Source organism: Macrobrachium rosenbergii, chromosome 10 (genome assembly GCF_040412425.1).
Source record: "Macrobrachium rosenbergii isolate ZJJX-2024 chromosome 10, ASM4041242v1, whole genome shotgun sequence".
Classification (NCBI taxonomy): domain Eukaryota; kingdom Metazoa; phylum Arthropoda; class Malacostraca; order Decapoda; family Palaemonidae; genus Macrobrachium; species Macrobrachium rosenbergii.
In genome coordinates, this window is record NC_089750.1 from 59,232,207 (window position 1) to 59,256,206 (window position 24,000).

General features: G+C 32.8%; 1 protein-coding gene across 3 annotated transcripts in view; it reads left to right on the plus strand.

The window, feature by feature from the left end:
- Window positions 1–24,000, plus strand: part of LOC136842661 (protein Star-like) — a 222,793-nt gene that overhangs the window by 112,067 nt on the left and 86,726 nt on the right. The gene's annotated exons all lie outside the window — the stretch shown is intronic.

Below are 24,000 nucleotides of genomic sequence, written 5' to 3' on the forward strand. Positions count from 1 at the left end.
CTCTCTCTCTCTCTCTCTCTCTCTCTCTCTCTCTCTTCCTTTAGCTCATGCTTTTTCCGTATAGGTTCAGTCTTTTTCTTTCTCTTTCGACACCTCCCCTCATCTTGCCTCCGTGTAAATATGTTTTATTTGTTATAAAAAGATCTGATCATGAAATCTTATAACAGTTTAAATTCAATGAAATGCGTTACTTTTTTCTCTTCAAAATTATCAAAGCTATGCCGTTAGCAAGATATTTGGCAATTAAATAGTGGGGCTGTAGTAAACTCGTGGTATGTAACAAGGAGAACTATTTACATAACATAAATAAATAAATGATTTAATATGTAACACAAGCGATGACCCGTCAGCCATTACATCCCATGAAGTTAACCCTCTTCCCCCCAAAAAATATAATGACGCAAGGACTTTACTTTATAGAAAGGTCTCCTTGTATTTCTAAAGCACATACTCAGCAATGAACCCAGATGAAAAAGAATTTGTAACCACGTTTTCTCAAAAGACTTCCTATACGGTATCGGGTGTTAACCCAGTGGCCAACATCCCTTTATTACTTCTAACGTTTATTGTGGATAAAGCATACGAGCTCTGACGGCGATCTTGATCACTCCAAGGGGAGATTAAGTCAAGCAGTGTCAGTCGAAAAGCCTATTGCCCGGGTCCCGTACCCCTACCAGTTACAAAAAAAAAAAAAAAAGGCCATCAGGTTTTAGGACCAGGTAGATTCGCCTCTGTTCCTTATTGATCGGAGAAGTTTTTGGCGGTACAAAGGTGTTGAAAGGATCGTGGAATATTTGCTAGCTGGAAAAAAAGGAATGATTTTAGTTCCATTAACCTATCGTTGGTTTACTGGAAATTCACGTCTATGTTTTGAGTGCCACTGAAATAAATATATTCACTTCAATATCAGTTTTCCAGAGAAGTAACTTACACTGGTTCTCATGAGCCAATCATTAAATGTATGCTGCAATTAAACGCACCAGCTGGAAACATAAACATTCACATTATTGTCAGTTTCATACAAGTGGCGAAGGTCACCTGAGTAATCTGTAAGTTAAACCCGTACTTTTAAGTGTTTTCCAAGCTAAAATACGTTTGGCTTTTTGATGTTTAGGGAAATTCCTTGAAGTTACACTAGAAACCTAATATATGTTGTTGTATTAATCTCAAAACACAACAATAACAAGAAACGAGAGCCGTTATCCATGACGGTTCTCTCACACTGGCCTTTTCATCCAAGCAAGCTTTCCTTTGATTTGCGTTCCAACAAATAACCCAAAGACATCTGGGAGGGCATAACCTTTCTGACAAAACTGCAGTTTTGAATAATGATTCATGAGGTAAAAGTATTACCATCTTCGGACATGAAAATGTTAGGTGGACAAAAATTAGGGTTATCCATGGGAATAAGGTAGCAGGCAAAATTTTCGTCTTGGAATTCAAACACCTACTACCTACTCTTCAGTGAGAGAGAGAGAGAGAGAGAGAGAGAGAGAGAGAGAGAGAGAGAGAGAGAGAGAGAGAGAGAGAGAGAAGTCGTTTTCGAAGCTGTCCCCGGAGTTACCCACGTTGCCCTTGGTGTGCCTCCTGCTGATGAATGGGGAAAACGAAGATGCCTTGCTGAACACGCTGACAACAATATTCCAGCTGTTGGCTTTGGAAGTAGCCCACAGACAAGGAAATGTGGCGTTAGGTGGAATTGCCATCCACAGTCAACCATGGCAATGTCACCAGCACGGAACACTGTCAGTTCCTTCACCCCAGTACCAACAGAGGAGGCAGAGAGTGCAGAGACCCCAGAAAAAGCTATGAACTTGGTGTTTTAGTGACATTATAAACGTGGTCACCGACAAAGTAATTCTAAGAATTGCTGGCAAGTAGCCTACAGCTATCACAGGGCCGATAACAGGGAGACAAAACCCGTGTAAGACATGTGAATGCTCTGTGTGCCCAGGCCACATCTGCCCTGTTTGCGTGGATTGCGCACAATATTATTGGTATGAGCTTTGAAATCAATTCAATGAAGTATTCATTTGTAAAAGGAAAATAACTTTTTAGCGCATACATAGTTTTTGAATTTCAAGAAAATCACCCATAAGTTATTGCTCATTTTCGATGGCCAAAAATGTAAAACATTGATATTTTTTGCTCTAACGTAGCCTTTAGACTCTCAAAACATTAATCTAATAATATATGATAATTTATTATTCATTGACAGAGATAAAAAAAAATCTAAAAAAAATGTGTTTATATGCAAAAGAAACGATTTTTTGACAAAAGAGAAAAACACAGTTTTTGACGGCTCTCCCATACAGTATTACTGCTTTCCAGGAGCTGAAGCCCATTTGACCTGGATATGTATGGGTCATCAGTCAACTCTTCAAATCCGGTCCTTGGCATGCCTTTTGTTTTTAATATCCATATAGTAAATGAAGTGTTTTTGTACGTTTTCTTGAGTTACCCCCTAAAGTAATAAGCATGCTTTATTATTTGTTAAAGGAGTACAGAAAATGAAACTACATAAGCTGTACATTTCACAAATTTTTTCAGAGATATTGAATTTCAATTTTAACTATGGTTTTTTTATTTCCCCTAACGGTTTAAATTTACTCCATAACCGTCTTAATACTAGTAAATACCGCGACCGCTTTCCGGGGTGATGCACATCTCATCGGTCTTCACGTCGAATGCTGGATTGTGAATGATAAGGTTTGAGACCTACGGGCTTGTAGCGGAAATAGGCTCCGCCCACTAAAGTTAGCAGACGACTCTGCCAGAGAACACAGTCAACAACGTGTTGTTAGTCCTACACGATGTTGGCGATCATGTAATGAACGATGTAGGATCATGTGTAGGACCATTTCAACATCGTATGCAAAGAAGGAATATATTTGTTTACTTATATCCGATAATGTCGTCAATCACATAGAAGAATGGGCGGGGCAGATGACTTCCCATTCTTACTGTTTACGGAATGATGTAGTTACCAGATATCGCTTATGTATAATTGACACAAATATTTTTTATGTTTATTAATTTTATGGGCATGTGTTCTTGCAAAGATGTAGGTATTTGAGTTATTGAGTCATATGAGGTGTAATGATATATAATCTCAACTTACATACTTAATATTCTCCAAATTTCTTCACGTATATAGTTGCCGACTAGTCTTTTTATTCGGTATGCAGACGCTACCGTCCTCCGTCGTAGCCATTCCAGCTAACTCCAATTCTTAAAAAACCTTCTGTTTGCTTCATTAATTGTTGTTTTACTCCAAATTTAATTATTAAATAAAATATTATTTAATTATAAATGATAAAAAAAAATTAGATTTTATAATCTCATTTGTCACAAAAAATAAGATAGTTACTTGCTCCCTAATCTCGCGCCTTTTTCACCGAAATTCAAACTATAACTCTTCCGCGAAAAAAATCTCGAATAATTTATGCTTTAAGACCTCTTTACGTCAAATCCATTTGAAAAATATTGTATATCGAATTTAAGACTTTGTGACAATAGATTAATAACCACAAACTATTTATATTTTTAAGAAATAACGATTAGGCTTAAAGTGATAGTGATATATGGCAACGATTTCTTTCATTAGTAGTGAGAGGAGTTAATGACGTCACTAGCAGAGAATTTCCCGCCTAAAAAGCTGGGACTTCGTGGGGTTCCTCCAGTTTATGCGTTGCTGTCTGCAATTTCTACAAATTCCGTTATTAAAATATGGTATGGCGATCCCTTAGACTTTTTTAAAGAGAGATTTGCAAAATAGATAAAAAATTGTTTTAACCATTTAATTTGCTGGCAAGTAATCCTAATTGGTCAATTTATTTTAGGCTGTAATTTATTATATTTAGAACATTATATATATATATATATATATATATATATATATATATATATATATATATATATATATATATATATATATATATATATATAGTATATAGTACTGATTAAGGTAACTTACTAATTAATACAAATTACTTTAGTGTTGGCAACTTTTTACAATACTGCAATTTATATACCTTGCAGGACTTTAAAAACTAGCATACATAAAACCTCATATATTTCCAGGATACATTCAGAGTAAAGAAAAAAGGACATTTGACCAGTATGCAGGACCCTTGAATTACACGAGCGTTTATCTTTAATTATCCATTTTTCCTTTCTACATATCGTTACTTTGTGTGCAGAGCTCAATATTCTCGGAGACGTAATTATCTCTCGTTTCCGTAACAAGTAAAGAAGGTTATACATTTTTCTGCTTAATTTCAAAAATGAAGTTATGAATTTTTCATTGAATATGGCTGGGAAAAGGGAAAAAAATAAAGTGTGCAAACATAGCTCCCTATTTTATTGGTATATGAAATCTAATGACCACATTTTTTATATAAGAAACAACTGACGTTTAATTTTCATATGTTATATTTTACCCAGGTAAGGATATGCCTGAAACTGAGGTCCTGTAGAAAAGACAATATTTTTTTATCATTTCTTTAGTGTCATTAGTAAAATGGCAATTAAGGACATATACATCACTTAAATTTGTAGTTATAGTCAGTTACTATTCTATATGACGTAGAAGCTATGCGAAAATAAGATTAAGAATATACAGGAGAATCACGTTAGTCATATATAATTTTAATTTTTCTTTGAGTTTACACCTAGATTTGTGACAACCGCTGAACTGAAATAGTCTAGTTAGATGAACATAGAGTAAAGTTACTCCTTTTCTACCAAAGTTATCTTCTTCTTCTTCTTCTTCTTCTTCTTCTTCTTCTTATTATTATTATTATTATTATTATTATTATTATTATTATTATTATTATTATTATTATTATTATTATATGTTCGTATTTATGCGCAACTAATCAGATAGTGCCAAATGTGAAAAGAAGAAAAGCAGAAGGATGGAAATAACAGAGATAAAATATTTGGTAATAATTTCAAAGCATATACATACATGAAAAGCATTGCTGGTTCAGTCCAAAATGATGCAAAGTATTTTTCGATCATTTCTTTCCACTTCAGTTGTAAACCAGGTTTGGATTGCATGGAGCTTTTACAAAAAGAAAAATGGTGTCCAACCCATAATTTTCACGACTTGTTTCTAACCAGAATAGTTTGATATACATGTGATATGTATATATATATATATATGTATATGTGTGTGTGTGTGTGTGTATTATAATAACTTTTTATACATGATTCATTTATATACATTGCCACAGGTGAAAATTATTGTTGTGTGTGTGTGTAGTGTGATTATAATTGACATACATTTATACATATACATTTATACATATATTATATAGGTGAAAATATATATTTCACCTGTATATATATATATATAGTGTATATACATAGACATACATATATATAGATATATATATATATATATATATATATATATATATATATATATATATATTTATATATATATATATATATATATATATATATATATATATATATATATATATATATATATGAATTTCCATATATATAAAGCCACAAATATCGTTTTAATATCCAGTTCATTATACCTCGGGAACAACTTAGACCCTAAGAGATTTATAACTGATAAGTGCTTCGTCACTTTGGGTGTATATTATTCCCAGCGTACAGGGGAATTAGATATTAAATGATATTTGTGGCTGAATATGTGTATATAAAAACTGTCAAGGTGCATGTGACAAAAATCACATATATATATATATATATATATATATATATATATATATATATATATATATATATATATATATATATATATATATATATATATATATATATACACACATATATATGTATACATATATATATATATATATATATATATATATATATATATATATATATATATATATATATATATATATATGCACAGTTCCAGTTTTCATGTAAATGTAATAAACGCAAATAGAAAATAAATGGTAAGTAAACACGAGTGATTGAGAGAATCTGAAGCAGCACATAAGGGCTGTGAAACTAAACCCTTTACTCACTGAAGTCAAAGGAAAAAAATCTCGACCACCCATAAAACTGGAAGTTAATTTCCTGTAGTATATGAGAGGAATGAGCTAAATAGAACATAACCTTAAATCACACAGTATTATAGCAGGCCATTTTAATGAAGCGAAGGCCGTTGGGGCTCAGTTCAAGCCAGTTAATGGAGGTAACAGAAGAACTTCTCGGAAGCTGGATTTATATGTTATTATTAATTCATCTTTTAAATATTCTGTTACGTAATTCATGTGAAAATGTACTTATAGTCATATTTTGCTATAAGGAAGTTGTACTTATAGTCATATTTTGCTATAAGGAAGTTGAACATACATTACAATGACAGACGAACAGGCTGACACATAAACAGACAGACAGACGGACAGACAGATCACATACGACTAGCAGAAAACAGGGGAAGGAACTTATCTAATTTTGACCATGTTTTGAATATAATAACCGCTTTATTATAAATAAGATTATTACCATTATACTGTAACTGAAAATGGCTACTTCGCCGTTACCATTTTGACAGGTGTCTGGTATTTTAAGTAGCCGTAAGACAAATGCTTCAAAATAGAGAGCCACAATTTTATTTATTACGATAACTATCTTACTGATTTCGTTATTGGAAGTTTCACCGTCTTATTTAAGGACAGAAATCAATTTACTGCATATGCTTTTACTGCAATATTTCTGTAGTAATTTGCTATTTTATATATTTTAAAATTAGGAGTATATTTCTTATCTGGTACACTTCTGTAAACCCATTATTAAATGTGTATGTAGAAAGCCATTTATGGGCATAGGACAGTACTGAGGTCATTTAAAATATTTGAAGAAGAAATAGATGAACTTAATATTATGAAGAATATTATCATTATTTTCATTCATTAGTCTTCTTATAATCTACAAAAGTAAATAAAAAGCCATTTTATAACCACTGATCTATATCATGCACAAATATTTTAAAGAACCCTAGTTTAATTCAACGGTACACGGGAAAAACTACCTATTTTCATGCATCAGATTTTGGTATGGTGTATTTTCAACCCGCGATTTTGAATCTTTCGAGGCCACGATTTGCAACCATAAATTAAGAATCAGCCTTTTCCCATTCATGCATTCGGAATGAAACGAGATGGATGGACGGGGAAATGCCCACAGTTCAAAGCCATTAACTTTTTTTTTAGATGTTATATCTGATACAGCAATCATTGGGGTTCAGTCAAAGATGATTTTGCTTGATGATACGCCGTTCTGCATCCATGTTTCCCTTTCATGTTGATGCATATTTGAGACACCATGAACTTACTTTCCGTCTGGATACATACAAGATATACCAACTTGTTGAGGTTGTCTCATGGAATCCTAACTTTTATAATAAAAATTAAATATATATGTATTGTGTATATATATACAAATATAATATATATATATATATATATATATATATATATATATATATATATATATATATATATATATATATATATATATATATATATATATATATATATATATATGTGTGTGTGTGTGTGTGTGTGTCTGTACATAATGCATATCCTGTGAGGACTATTTTTTTTATTTTGTTGATTTTCGTAAAATATCCATTTTCTTTTAGTTTACCCTGTAAATTTCGAATATTTGTTATTACCTCAAATAATAATAATAATAATAATAATAATAATAATAATAATAATAATAATAATAATAATAATAATAATAATAATAATCCATTCCTCGTACTGTATGTTAATGTGAAATTTTTTGCTTAGTTAAGCACTCTCGTTATTTTTTCCCATAATATTGTAAACTTGCGGAAACATTTCTCGTATGTTCTGCAGTCTCCCGCTTCTTCTTCTTCGCTCGACATCTAAATTTTACGTTTTTTTATATATATATATATATTATATATATATATATATATATATATATATATATATATATATATATATATATATATATATATATATATATATATATATATATATATATATATATATATATATATATATATATAAATATAATACGTAATACTATATAAATTCCTCAACTTCCCCTTCAGTGCGACCATGTGTCTGAAATATTTTCTTTTCCCAGCCTAATGTTTGTTATTTTATTGTTGATGCCTCCAGTGTCCTAAACCAAACGATAATAGTCGTGTCTCACTGTCTATAACTTCCGTAGGGATTTATTTTATCGCTTTTATGGGCTGAAAATCGCATCCGACGACCCGAATGGGTAAATCTCAAAGGCGCTTTATCTAATCTTAAAAGTCAGGGAGAATCCTTTCAGCGATGGGAAACATTATATGCTCTTTACCCTCCAAATTGATCCTGTTTACATTGTATCTTTTTTAGTTTTCCAGTGGTTCTCCCTTCCGAATAAATTGTTAAGGTATTTCCAGTTTTTCCATTGAAATTTTATTTCGTGTTTGGCAACGGACATTTTGCACAAGTTGTCTTTAGACGTTATTTGCTTTCTCAATAAGATGATAAGAAAACCATAAAGAGTAAGATACTATGATTAATTCCGACTCTCTCTCTCTCTCTCTCTCTCTCTCTCTCTCTCTCTCTCTCTCTCTCTCTCTCTATATATATATATATATATATATATATATATATATATATATATATATATTATACAACTCTCACACACACACACACACACACACACACACTCATATATATATATATATATATATATATATATATATATATATATATATATATATATATATATATATATATATATATATATATATATATATATATATATAATTGATTTACCATTTATATATATATATACATTATATATATGTATGTGTGTGTATGAATGTAAAATGAAAGTAATCTTCACTCGGCATCTGCATGTAACTGTAACTTCTAGTGAAAAACCTGCATATTGCTTCATATGAATAAACGTTCCATTTCATTGATTATTTATCTTGAAAGAAAAAGAACCAAAGAGAGCAACCATACTTTAGACCTGACTATAAAGGGTAAAATTCGTTCATTTTGAGGTGATTTTCTCTCTCTCTCTCTCTCTCTCTCTCTCTCTCTCTCTCTCTCTCTCTCTCTCTCTCTCTCTCTCCTTTTTTTCTAGGTCAATAGATATCCTAGTTAAGCCAGAAAGAAAGCCTCATAAATTCCTCAGGGCAACTACTGGTCCCAGCAACAACATTGCAATCATCTTTTACGGCCTTTGCCAGAAGATATATTTAGGCCGGACTGACGCCCTAACACCATGGCCAGCCATTTCGGAAACTTATACACGATTAGACCGTAATATGTGTTCATGTTCTCATTTTCCCTTTTCTTGATTAGGGTGAACACTAATCATATAACTATGAGAGAGAGAGAGAGAGAGAGAGAGAGAGAGAGAGAGAGAGAGAGAGAGAGAGAGAGAGAGAGAGAGAGGACACAAAAATCATATCTAAGAAAACACGACTTAGACACAAACTCATTATCAAAGTCCGATAGGGCGGGACAGAAAAAATTGCAGTAAGAAAAGACAGAGGAAATATAGAAGTTCATTAATTAGAGCTTTGAAATTATCATACTGATTTCCGGAAGGACTGATGGGGCTGTAAGATTACAAATTACGCAATATTTTTTTCTGCTGTAATTACTTACAAATCATAATATTTGCGAACTGAAAGTTTTTAATTTATAGGACAGATATTGAAAGATTTCTAAGGTAGGTGATATAGTTTATATATATATATATATATATATATATATATATATATATATATATATATATATATATATATATATATATATATATATATATATATATATATCAGTAGCATATATGGGAAAAAATGAAAACGATTATAAATATGACCGGTGTCGGCTATATTACATAAATAATATTCTTCATATGCAAATATTTTAGTATTAAAGTCGATACCGGTCAGGGATTTACAAACGTTTTTATTTTTCCCGGTGGTTTTGATAAATATAATATATTTATGAGTGAATATATACACACACACACTTAACAGTCACGTGGAGAAAACATAAATACATATATGTAAATTTTGACGAATGTTCCTGGAGTTCTATGATTTCTTCGAGAGTTTTTTACAGGTCGGCAACGGAAACTGTATTTAATTGGCCTTGGAGTTCTGAGTTACGTAAAGAGAAATCGATAAAAAACAAAGAACGTGGGATGATTGAAGAGCTGAAGGCTCTACTTCATAAGGAAATGTTACATAAACACTTGGGATAAATTAAGGAATTATATTTCCAAAAGAAAGCATTAGAAGGAAAATGAGTAATTGATATTATTATAGGGCTTGATATGAATTTATAGTAATAACACTATTCCGTGTTATATAGTATGGTTGATTTCACACATTTTGTAACATCGCGGTAGGCTTAGGAAACATCTGGCAACTCCAGGACTCAGCAGTAATTTCCTTGCATTTAGATAAGAAACTATTTGAAATGAAGCCCCACTTGACTAATACCTTTTGAAAAGGCCCAAACCACTTTTCCTTCTTATATTTTAAGGGAAAACTACCACTTATGTCTAACAAATTATCAAAGCACATTCTTGAAATCACCGAAGGCTTCTAACTTTTGCTGTCCCTACTGGCAAAATGTGTATGATAATATTTTACGTTGTTAATCGTTGTCTTATCTATTTAACTTACTACTCAGGAAAGCTCTTTTAAAGTAACTCTGGTTGTACCGGAACTGGGGTCACCTAAATATAGTTCAATTTATCTCAGAAGCATATAATTATCTTTTCGTACTACAAAACTTTCTTTTTCCCCCTCTATTCTATTAGTTTTGTTTCGTTTACTCAATTAATTTTCCTTGATTTATGTTATAATTTTTTCTATTAACTAATTTATGTTGTTTTCATTTACTGATTATTCCTTTCTTTGTTTTCTTTCCGCCCTTCTGTGCCCCATTTTACGACAGTTTAAAGTCCTAGCTGGAGCACCAAATACTAACCGCGAACTAATGAACATACCGACAGTCTTCAGTTAATCTCGAAAGAGTTACAAAAAAATTGTTTTTCAAAGACTACAACCTTACTTTCTCTCCATCTTAAAATTTTTCGTTTTCCCTATCGATCCCGCTTCATTATCGATGCTTTTTACCATCACCGATTAAGTGAAATATGGTATGGTGAGACCGTAGAGTCTAAACGTGTTTTCCTCCTGGCTTGGTCACTCGTGATAAATTTTTCCATCCATTTTCTTTCAGATTATCTGCGACTCGTCAGGACTTATTGCCAAATTTTCTTATCACTTAATGACAGGTTCCTTAAATTTTAAGGGGTTTTAAGCCTGCCAGTGAAAATTAATTTCATTTACGATCATAGTTGTCTCCTTCATATCTTTTCATCACTTACGGGCTGCTCTATGATCAAGAACCCATGTTGGCGTAAGGACAGCTTGTTCACAGTCGGTAGGCAGCAGCCTTACTGTCTCTCCTACTACATTTTATTATTTCCCCATATCGATTCCGTGCCACTGAAAGATCTATGAGTTACAGATATGGTAAGTGTCTAAGTGAGTGAAATTCGGCGCGTTTACCCCGTTAATTTATTTTATTAGGACTAAATATGCTAGCTATCTCCGACGCTCTAGGGGTCACGGCTGTGTTTTTTCTTCAGCCTTTTTTTTTTCTTACCGACGAGTACCTCAAGGCTTAACCTGCTTCAGTCTTCTCTGCTGAGCCTTTCATTTCGTTCATGTGTTCCCTGGTGAGCCTTTCGTTTCGTTCACGATATATCCTTCACGTCATTGTCATCAGTCGATTAGCAAGAAACCCGTCCTGGCATAAGGCCAACCTAGTGTAAGAAGAAAAAGCTATGAAAAAAAAGTTGTCAAACGTGTAAACGCATTACATGAAGCACGTTTTGCAACAACTAAGCAATGTCGATAAAGTAGAACTATTAGATGCCGTGATGTCTAACCGAGTTTCACGAAGCCCACTTTGCTATACAGTTGAATCATGCAAATAAAAAAAACAACTTATTTTGGCGAATGATAAGCAAATATATTCACTTTCATATTTTCCCATGCAATTTCCGTCGATCAAGAATTCCACCATGAAAATGAGCTGATATTCATGTCCCGGAAAAGAATCATTAATCTACTTTAACAATTCTCCGTCGTGTCATGTGATCCATCATTATGAAAATAACGCCCTTTCAAGAGGTATGAAAAGGCTGATTAATCGTTGTTTGTCACAAGGAGCACAATACTTTTCTCCATCTTAAAATTAGTAAAATGAAATCGGTCCACTTTCATTATCTGATGTCTCATTGCCTTCCGAAAAATAAAGATATTAAGAGCAACATCTTCAGAAATGTCAAACGAAATACAAGACAAATAAAAAAATTAAGCCACATGGATAACAACAGATGAATTTATCCATATTTCTATCGATTATCATTGACTTAAAAGTTTTAAAATTGACATTTATAAACTATTACTTTCCAAAGAACATGAAAGGTTCCTCAAATTTTAATATTTTTTCAACCTGCTTTATAAAAATGAATTTCATTTACGATCATGGTTTCTTCATCTATCAGATTTTTATAAACTACATTGTCTTCATCAAGAACCCATGTTGGCGTAAGGACAGTGTATATATACACACAAACACACACACACACCACTATATACTGTATCTGTATATAAATAATATATTTACATGCTTAAATATATACCCCTTTCCATTTAAAGATTTTGAGTTACAGACAGGTGAAGTGTTTAGTGAGTTAACTTCAGAGGTTTACCCCGTTAATTTATTTTATTAGGACTAAATGTTCTGCAAGTCCGACGCTCTAGGGGTCACCCCTTTTTTCTTCAGCCTTTTTTTTTTTTTTTCAAAATGAGTACCTCAGCAATTAACCGGATTCTCTCTCCCCTCTGCTGAGCTCTCTCATTTCGTTCATGTGTTCCTGGTCTCTCTCTCTTCGTTTCGTTCACGATATCTCTCTCTTCACGTCATTGTCATCAGTCGATTAGCAAGAAAACCCGTCCTGGCATAAGGCCAACCACATGGATAAGAAAAAGATGAATAATTAAAATAAGTTGTCAAACGTTGAACGCATTACATTAAAAGTTTTAAAATTGACAATGTCGATAAAAAAGAACATACAAAAGATTACAACTCAAAAATTTTCACGAACTTTATATTATTAACTGAATCATGCAAATAAACGGTTTCTTCATTTATCAGATTTTGATAAACAAATTGTATTCACTTTGATATTTACACAAGTTATGGAAGTATATCGATCACACAAAACACACACACATGAAAAATGACTATATACTTATATGTATATAAAAGAATATTAATCTACTTAAATAATTCTTCCGTCTTTCCATTTAGAGCTTTTCGTTTACGGAACAGCTGACGCCGTTTATGGTTATATGAAAAAGGAGGATTTCGTTGAAATTTGAAATGTTCAACAGTTACATGAACCCCTGCCATCTCAGCGGATTCAAAATAAAATGAAAGTCAGCGGTCCACTCTCTTCTTTGTCTCTCTCTCTCTCTCTCATTGCCTTCTCGAAAATAAAGATTTTAAGAGCATATATCTTAGAAATGTCAAATATATATAATATAAATAAAAAAATTAAGCCACATGGATAACAACAGATGAATAATTATGACATATAATTCTATCTGTAAGGTTGAACATTGGATTAAAAGTTTTAAAATTGACATTTATAAACTATTACTTTCCAAAGAACATACAAAAGTTACACCCTCAAAAATTTAATATTTTTTCAACACGAACTTTATATTATTAACTGAACTGCGACTTCCGCAACGGTTTCTTCATCTATCAGATTTTTATAAACTACATTGTCTTCACCTTTACACAAGTTATGGAAGTATATATATACACACAAACACACACACACACACTATATACTGTATATGTATATAAATAATATATTACATGCTTAAATATATACCCCTTTCCATTTAGAGCTTTTCGTTTACGGAACAGCTGACACGTTTATGGTTATACTTCAGAGGGATTTCACTTGAAATTATAAGGAAATGTTCTGACAGTTACATGAACCCCTGCCATCTCAGCGGATTCAAAATGAATAGTCAGCAATTACCGGATTCTCTCTCCCTCCTCTCTCTCTCTCTCTCTCTCTCTCTCTCTCTCTATCTATCTCTCTATATATATATATATATATCTATATATATATATATATATATATATATATATATATATATATATATATATATATATATCCCTCTCTCTCTAATCATATTTGTGCCACTTCCTTGGGTATTCAAAATATTACATGCGCATTTTATACATGTTGTTAGATGCAAATAATAATAATAATTAATAATAATAATAATAATAATAATAATAATAATAATAATAATAATAATAATAATAATAAGGAACTGATTCTTCCACTTTAAGCTAATTTAGAAAAGGAAAAGGGAGAGTTGCGAAAGGTTAGAGGTGAATGTCATTTTGCCTTGGATGGTCTATAATTTTCTGTTAATGAAGGGATAGAGGATCAGAATATATATCTATATATATATATATATATATATATATATATATATATATATATATATATGTGTGTGTGTGTGTGTGTGTATGTATATATATAATATTTAATATATATAATATGTATACATATATATATATATAATATATATATATAATATATATATATATATATATATATATATATATATATATATATATATATATATATATATATATATATATATATATACATATATATATATTATGTATATATATATACTGTATACATATGGGTGCGTGTGTATACACACATACACACATTCACACACACACACACACATATATATATATATATATATATATATATATATATATATATATATATATATATATATATATATATGCATATAAATATATGTCTGTATTTTCAACAGAGATGTTTTAGATATTCTATTTACGAATACATACGCCTATTTAATGCGTAATTTTGAATTTTAAACCTAGAAGTGAATTCAACGATTTGTAGCTGGTAATTCAAAACATCGTGGCTAACAGAAAACCATTAAAAAATGCGCCGAAGTTTCTTCGACGCAATCGAGTTATCTGTACAGCGCATAATAAAGGCAACCGAAAATAGCTCTATCTTTTGGTGATCTCGGTATAATGCTGCATGAGCCGCGGCCCATGCAACTTATACCGCGGACCGGTGGTGGCCTGGCCTATATCGTTGCCAGCGCACGATTATGCCTAACTTTAACCTTCAATAAAATAAAAACTACTGAGGCTCCATGGCTGCAATTTGGTATGTTTGATCATTGGAGGGTGGATGATCATCATATCAATTTGCAGCACTCCACCTCAGTAATCTTTAAGATCTGAGGACGGACAGAAAAAGAGCGGGAAATAAAAAAAAATATATATGATGAAATTCGTTGTTGAAAACAGGGATTCGTCAGAAATATGATAGTCATTAAAGCTGTATATATCTTATTAGATAGGAATATTGAAATATTTTTCAGCAGATTAGTAAGATAAAATAGGATGCTAACAGTCAAGTTAGGTCGCCAGGGGTCAAAATGAGGTCAAGGGCTGACGGAAAAATTCAAGTTCAAATATCCAAAGCCGCTAAAAGAAAGTCGACGATCTCTGACTAGACAGGTTTCCATCTTTTTAATATCATGACCGAATAAGGACTTTTCCAGGGATTCTTTTTGTAATTGCCGAAGCATTAGTGATAAGGGTCAGGATATACCATACTGCAGTTAACCAAATCGGTAGTACCTTACTGAGAATCATTAGTGTGTCCAATAATATGTTTTTTTTTTTTTTTTTATCAAGAACTATGAATGAATGTGAGAAGAGTGGAGGTCTGGAGGGATGCGTATAGATTTATTACAACAGACAAATGCATATAACGAAAATAACGAAGAATAAGACTGAATATATGTAATTGCTGGCAGATAACAGTGACTAAACAAGTAAAAGACAGGAAGAGCAAAGAAGCCAGAAGTAAACCTGAGCACGGCAGATGAAATTAGAAACCTCCAACGAATGCAATCAAGGCGAGAAAGGTTAAGATTCACCTGGTTGACAGGTGTGATATGGAAATGATAAACATCTTATAAAAATTGGAATTGGAATGTTCCCACATTGAAGACAGAAGCAAAATGGTCGATACTGCATTTGCGCAGACAATCTGGGAGAACAGTCTGACTGTTGCTTGATGTTAGTAAATTACAGTTTGTTTATTGATCATAGAAATACAGTAAATTACTGCGGAATTTGAATAGGAGAGAGTAACTATCATTCATAATTGATAAGTTATAAAGAAAGTGATTAATTATAGTGAACGGGAATAAATATTCTAGAAATTTGGATCGCCATTGGAAAGTTCGAATACTTTCGACATTTCGTTTGTCAGAGATGTCAATAAGAAGGGCTATAACCTCCGGTTCTTTGATATCTCTTCCGGGAAATAGTGCAAATAAAATTGTTTTGTTGCTACAGCAAAAAACTATTTTTATGATTCCGTTGCAATCAGGAAATTATATGTTTGATGGAAGCTGAGAGAGAGAGAGAGAGAGAGAGAGAGAGAGAGAGAGAGAGAGAGAGAGAGAGAGAGAGAGAGACTGTAAATGAAATATAGGATACATCGACCGTAAACACAAAAGGAATTCCGATGCATAGCCAACCAAAGCATTTGAGAGTGCGTTGAAAATTCCAAAACTACAGCAGTTTTAATAGAGCCATGAACTCTCGTGATACATGAAAATTATGCGGAAGCAATAACTATATCAGGAATAAAAGAAAATATTCCCACTTCAATGGGGAATCATTTCAACACGTTTCCTCTTGCTGGTATTGCCATATTAACCTATACATTTTCAATTAATGGTTTCCACCAATGTCCATATAACAATTTGGATACTGAATGGGATATTTGGAGTGAAAGATAATGCAATTTTTGTGAAGATCTGTATGGCGCACCTTCGAAATACCAGAGCAAACGACGTACCATTTTCGAGTATGAACAAAACAATATTATCAATGAAATAAAAAACCAAAATTAAGTATAAATGTTCGTGTAATAATTATGAAATAAAAAATATGAATTTGATACACAGTGAGGAAATTTCCGAAGTAACAGAAGTTCAAGGCGATTGGAAAATGCGAGAGGAGCAGAAAGGAACCACAATGAGCCACCGAAAAATGAAATAAGAAACGCCAAAATACAGTCAGTTTGGATCGAAATGATAAACCTGCTAAATAAACATTGTTATAACTTGAAGAGAAAATACAATATTGTCTTTTGTTAATGATATAAAGTTCAGCTATGACGTCTACGATTTTGGGGGAATAATGAAATAGATGATAAAATCTGTTAAACTTGCATTTTTCTCGATTTATAACGGACCGTCAGTGTGATTCACGCGAAATGAATAAAATGTCAGCAATTACTGTCTCGGATGATGCATTTCATGTCCATCCAGTTCTCATTTGTAATTCCGTTAGATCCTGCGTTAGGATTGCTATAAAATATGAATGCCTAGGGTCATAAAATACGTAATATTATCGAATATCAGCTGAATATTCATCTGTAGATATTGATATATATTTTTTTCTAAAGACCTTTTCTAATAGAATTTATCAGGGGTTGCATGAAAATATCAAGAGTTAAGAAGGACGAAGAAAAATATTATCATACAAGCACATTTTTCGGCATATATTAGCCTTTTGCTGCCAAACGGTGTACGAAGTATACTATAATTGTTTGATTTATTCTCATCAACTAGCGTCACAAATTAGCCTAGATTTGTGACAGAAACAGAGTTATCTGGGTTCTTGCGTGTCCGTCACCACTATAAGAAACATACGAAGTTTCAAATGTAAACAAGATTTAGTTATTACTCAATACAAAGTTTAGTAACACGATGCCTTAAGATAAAGTTTTGGATAACGTGAGAGCCACGGAAGAAAGGTCTTTCGTAGTAAGTTGAGGAATAAAAAACAATGTGGAAATGATCTTACGTGAATGCTATATTGTTCAACTAAACACCCTTACCATGGTCTCCCGAAATCTAGAGGATTTCTATCTTAATGCAACATTCTTCTCTCGCGTGAAGGTAAAAATGGAATGTTGTCATGAATGCCATTTTTTCTTTATATATTTGCGTCTTCACTTCCAGGGAAAACATTTGCCAAGGATTGAGAATTTATTACTAGATTTTAATGCTTTAATGAAATTTTATTATACGGAAATTAGCAACTTGAATTATGTCTTTGGGGGGACGAATTGATAAAAGAATCAAAAGTACTATTAGGACGGAAAAGTGGTTTTACGGGTTAAAAAATCACTTTTAACTACTAAAGAATATGATTTACGTCAAGAAGAAATTGTAAATTAAAAGAAAAAGATGGGAAAAGTTTATATATTCAAAGAGTAATGTAAATAGTTATTATGTTTAGTAGTAAGAGAACAGCCATGCATGCATGTATACACATACACAAACACACGCACACACACACGCACAAACATAAATACACATACGTGATTACATATATATATATATATATATATATATATATATATATATATATATATATATATATATATATATATATATATATATATATGTGTGTGTGTGTGTGTGTGTGTGTGTGTGTGCGCGCGCGTGGGCGTATTTGTGTGTGCGCGCGTGCGCGTAGGTAAGCAGACAGAAGAGTAAGTAAAACAAGAAGTAGGCGTTCATCCATTTCGTCTCTGGAGAAAAATAGCATTGGAATCCTGTCATAGCTTTGACAAACATTTATGTCTTCACTGTAATGGTTCGAAAGGGCGGATGCTAACGTATTTCTCCTGAAAGGGGATCGAACAAGTCTCTTTAAATTTTACCGAGAACAGACAGACAGACAGACAGACAGACACTCAGATAATCAGACAGAGTGAAAACTTTAAACGTTGTTGGTTTTTGTCGGTCGTCGAGTTAAAGATTATTTTCGTTTGCCTTTTTCTGTAATCGGCAGGGCTGAGTAATCGCTTAATTATACAGCTTATGTATATACAATATGTGCCGTTTTTGATGCCAGTGTACGAGTGAGTATCCTTCGTTAACGAAATTAATATTTCAAAGATAATTTGCTGCTTCGAATTATCATGTCGATCATCGACGCTTCTTTATTGTTAAAACTGGGAGGAAGGAAATTTTTCAACGATTACATATACCGTTTTCTTAAATAGAATTAGATCATTATATTGTATTAGATCATTAAAACTGTCGTTTTAGTCATGAAAATGCCAGATAAATAAATCAGTTTTAGTATATCTAAACACTGCTTATGTAGCCGTTAGATGATTTGCATGACTTCCGAACAGCAAATTATTTTCGAACTGGCATTGCAATACACAAAAAAGAAAAAATACACATGTATAGAGGAAAAAAGACTGAGTAAAAGATTTTTCAATGCACAGGCATTTTTGAGTCTGTTTTTTTTTTTTTTTTTTTGATGCCTCGTACACCGCGCAATATTGTCGCCTAATAGCTAAAGGGAACATGCTTTGAGAGACAAATGACATATGCATTAATTAACGTAGCAATATGCCCTGCTAATAGTTACAATACAGATCAAAAGGTTGTTTAATTCCCTCTTCCATGGCTTTCAAACGATCATTTTTTTCCCCGATCGAGTTTTAGTTTTCATTTTACTCTAGAAAAAGTGGGTAATGTCCTCGAAATTTCAGGTGCTTACTGCATATTTCACTCGAATTAAAATTGCTTGCTTTGTCTTGCCACGGTCTAACCCTAATTCAAGAATATTTCTTGCCTTTCTCAAAAGCGATTGAGATACAAACGATATTCTTAAAGAAAATTTTGCATATTTTCAACAGTCTTTTTCCATCAGGCACGTTTGTTCTCGATATTTTTCACATCTTTACACTGTTTACCTTTGCGTTATATTCTCCTTTTTTCATTTTCATAAATCATTTGTGAAGGTTCCTAAAGATAAGAAAATAAACAGATAAAGGTAAATCTGTGATTCCATATTCAACAATATTCATTTAAAACTTAGGGCACCCACATGTTCGTAAGTTCAGATCAGCATTATCGTACCCAGTTTCTCTGATAATAAATTTGCAGTGATCTCAAATTCAATCAGGAAGTCCGCCATTTCCATCAAATGGAAATGGGATATTTAAAACAGGAAACAAAGATATGCGGTAAAACGATATTCAGTGACCTTGCTCGTGTACTCCGTCAGGATCTGTGCCGGCTGTGACATTCCACAAGTCAGATTACCCTTTCCACTTCCGGAGGGCAGTGTATATAATCTACACTGGGGGAACAAAAGCAGGCAGCAGTTTCACAGGGAGCCACCAGGGCTAGTGCGGCATTCCTTTAGATCAAATTACACAAAGCGGAAGCGCAGGTTGACGGAAACTAGAAAATAGCCAGAGTGTCGGAAAGTACAGAATAAATATACACCATATAAAACAAGTATAAAATGCGCCGGAGTTTCTCCGGCGCAATCGAGTTTCCTGTACAGCCGCTACAACGTATAATCAAGGCCACCAAAAATAGATCTATCTTTCGGTGGTCTCGGTATAATGCTGTATGAACCGCGGCCCATGCAACTTTAATCGTCGCCTCGTGGTGGCCTATCTATAGCGTTGCCATCAGCACGATTATTGCTAACTTTGACCTTAAATAAAATAACAACTACTTAGGTTAGATGGCTGCAATTTGGTATGGTTGATGATTGGAGGGTGGATGATGAACATACCAATTTGCCGGCCTCTAGCCTCAGTAGTTTTTAAGATCTGAGGGCGGACAGAAAAAGTGCGGACAGAAAAAAGTGCGGACAGAATAAAGTGCGGACGGACAGACAAAGCCAGCACAATAGTTTTCTTTTACAGGAAAATAAAAACCAAATATATTAAACTTACTTTTTTCTCATATATAACCCTCTGTCTTTACGTCTGATTTATTTTCACAGTTCAATAGGGAGAAAAGAAAACTAATTTTTTTTATAAAATACCTCTCTTTTTTACTTTTCATTTATGAGGCATGTGAAAACATGTTAAATGACTGATTAAAAAGCAGGAATCACTGATATCTTTTTTCAAATAATAGGAAAATAAAACATTTTTCCTTCAGTTACTGCCACCTTTTTCATTCCCTCTATGTCTGGAATTCTTTTGATTCTTATCTAACCTCAGTCATAAAATAATCAGGAGTGTGAGCTAAATACATTCAGGAAGGTAGCGATTCTCACTCATAGCTTTTATAACAAAATTCAATTTAGATTATATAGAAAGATAACGACTCGGATATCTTTTTATAACAGCTCTTTCGGATTATGTGCAGATTCCGATCATTAAAAACCACTCTCCCGAAACTTATTGCAGGCCGATGAAAATGGTCGATGTCAGAGTTCATTTACTTAATTTCTCCCATTTTCATTGACTAGGAGAGAGCCCGTAATTACTCTGCGCCAAATTTATAAGGCCGTGACCATCACACGGTTATTGATATTGCAGTTTCTACCTTTCAGAGTGATATTACATTACTCTGAGAGGCTATTCGACCGAGCAATATCCAAAATCAAGTAGGCGCATGAGACAATGAGAAATGGATAGGCATATTTGTTGGCACGCTTTATTAGAAACTTCTGATTAAACGTCAGGTTACCTGCAGTATTATGGAGTCGGTTAAATGCAATGACATTCACGATTCATTCCGAAATGTATGAGGCCTGGATTTTTTATTTGGGTTCACCTATTGCCCTGATGCAATACCATGTTCGTGATTCTCCTATTAGAATGATTTTTGTCTCTGTCGCCGTGATTGGTTGTATTATAACAAAGCTTTTACATACGAATCGTTTCTTCTTGGAATCTGAGGTTGAACTTTTGTTTCACTGTAGCTACCCAATTTCCTGTTATCCATAGATTAATTTCTGTGACTTGAAATTAACAAATAGAGGAAAGTTACTAGAAATATCAAACGCCTCTCTCTCTCTCTCTCTCTCTCTCTCTCTCTCTCTCTCTCTCTCTCTCTCTCTCTCTCTCTTGTTTTCCAAATTATGGAATCATGAAAGTTTCATATCTTCGTCTGAATATCCCGGGTATTTTGCTCTTCATATAAAAGTAAAAATTCTACGTCTAAATATGACTGAATCACCAGACTTAATAGATTTTAATTTTTTCAGTTGTTTCGTCTCTTATTTATTCTCCTTATATCATTTATTAAATTTTTTTTATTAAATTATCAATAAAAACAGAAATGCATGAGTCTTTTGGTCAACATATATATAAAAGATGTGTTTATTGAAATTAGTCAATTTCAGTACTGAAGTCATAAAGAGTTTCAAAGTTTAAGAGAGAGAGAGAGAGAGAGAGAGAGGCCGATAGACTCACAGTAAGGCAGACATAATAAAAGAGAGAAGGGGGAGAGAGAGGAGAGAGCTAAAATGTTGCACGTTAATATAGAGTAATGAGGAATTCCCTCCATCTTTTTCATTAAGCTTAAAAGAACCAGCTGTTTCCATCCCCGAGAGAAGCTAATCCGAGCGCAGGAGCAGCTGGTAAGTAAGATTTTCAATTTATAGAAAATTTAAGACCCCCATTTCCTCCAACAAGTAATTCTCGTTAAGAGTGTAATAACGCGAAGCCAATAAAACCAAAGGGACTCTTCCATTACTGGGCTCCGGATTACACAATCCGGATAAGGGCCTGATGTCTTTATAGAAACACATGTACACACACACACACACATATATATATATATATATATATATATATATATATATATATATATATATATATATATATATATATATATATATATATATATATATATATATATATATATATATATACATATGTGTGTGTGTGTGTATGTGTGTGTGCACGTGCATGCGTGTGCTTGTACGCGTGAGTGCTCGCGTGTCCCATACACGCATGACTTTCTTTATTTTCACGAATAAAGCCAGAAATATCGTTCAATATCTAATGCAATATATGGGGAATAATTGACGCCAAGGGAGGTTATAAACTAAGTGCTTCGTCTGTGGCAGGGTTAGAACTGATGCCTGCTTTAGAAAACAACTATAGAAAGTGACTTAGAACAGAGAGAGAGAGAGAGAGAAAAGAGAGAGAGAGAGAGAGAGAGAGAGAGAGAGAGAGAGAGAGAGAGAGAGCGTCACTTACTTGTCTAGCTGCATTACTAGTTTGGATTAAAAACAGATAACCTCCTTGTGATTCGTGGTATATAGAACGCATGTCCAATAACCAAGAACACAGTGGTTTTATAATTTTATATTTTATCTTAAAAATATTAGCTCTTCTTCTCAAACAGTATTTACTATCAGCACTTCAATTTTACTATATATTTGCACTTACTTCTATGCACTAGCTCTCTTATGACAGTTTGAGCCAAAGCAAAGGAGTTTCAAAACCCCCTAGTTCCAAAATATATTTATTTTTCATCATACTTGAAATTCATAATTTTTGTTTTGTTATTCTACTGGAAGTGTTTCATTAAGCACATGCCACACCCGTGGCTATGGGGTTTGATTACTTAACAAATGTTTTAAGGTTACGGACGTTCACAACAGTAATCAACGTTGAATTAATAAAAAGTATAAATGCAATTCATTATTTGAAAGTTTACACTTCATCCTTGCAGCTAGGTGTTTAACATTGTATTGTTGCACGCCATGAAAGACAAAAATAAGTTAAGGGTAATGAATTGTTCAAGTCATTAGGAATATAATAATGAAAACAAAACAGAAAGCACATCAATCAACCTTTGCTACGCAGTTAGTAGAATAGGCCATGCATTTGCAGTAAATTACAATTTCTATCAGTGGAAGACAACTTTTGTGAACGAGGTCAACACGATAAAAGATCTATCAGCGGCAAAAACTGGATTTGACTCGAATTTCCGATACTGTAATCGCATTGCATAAATCG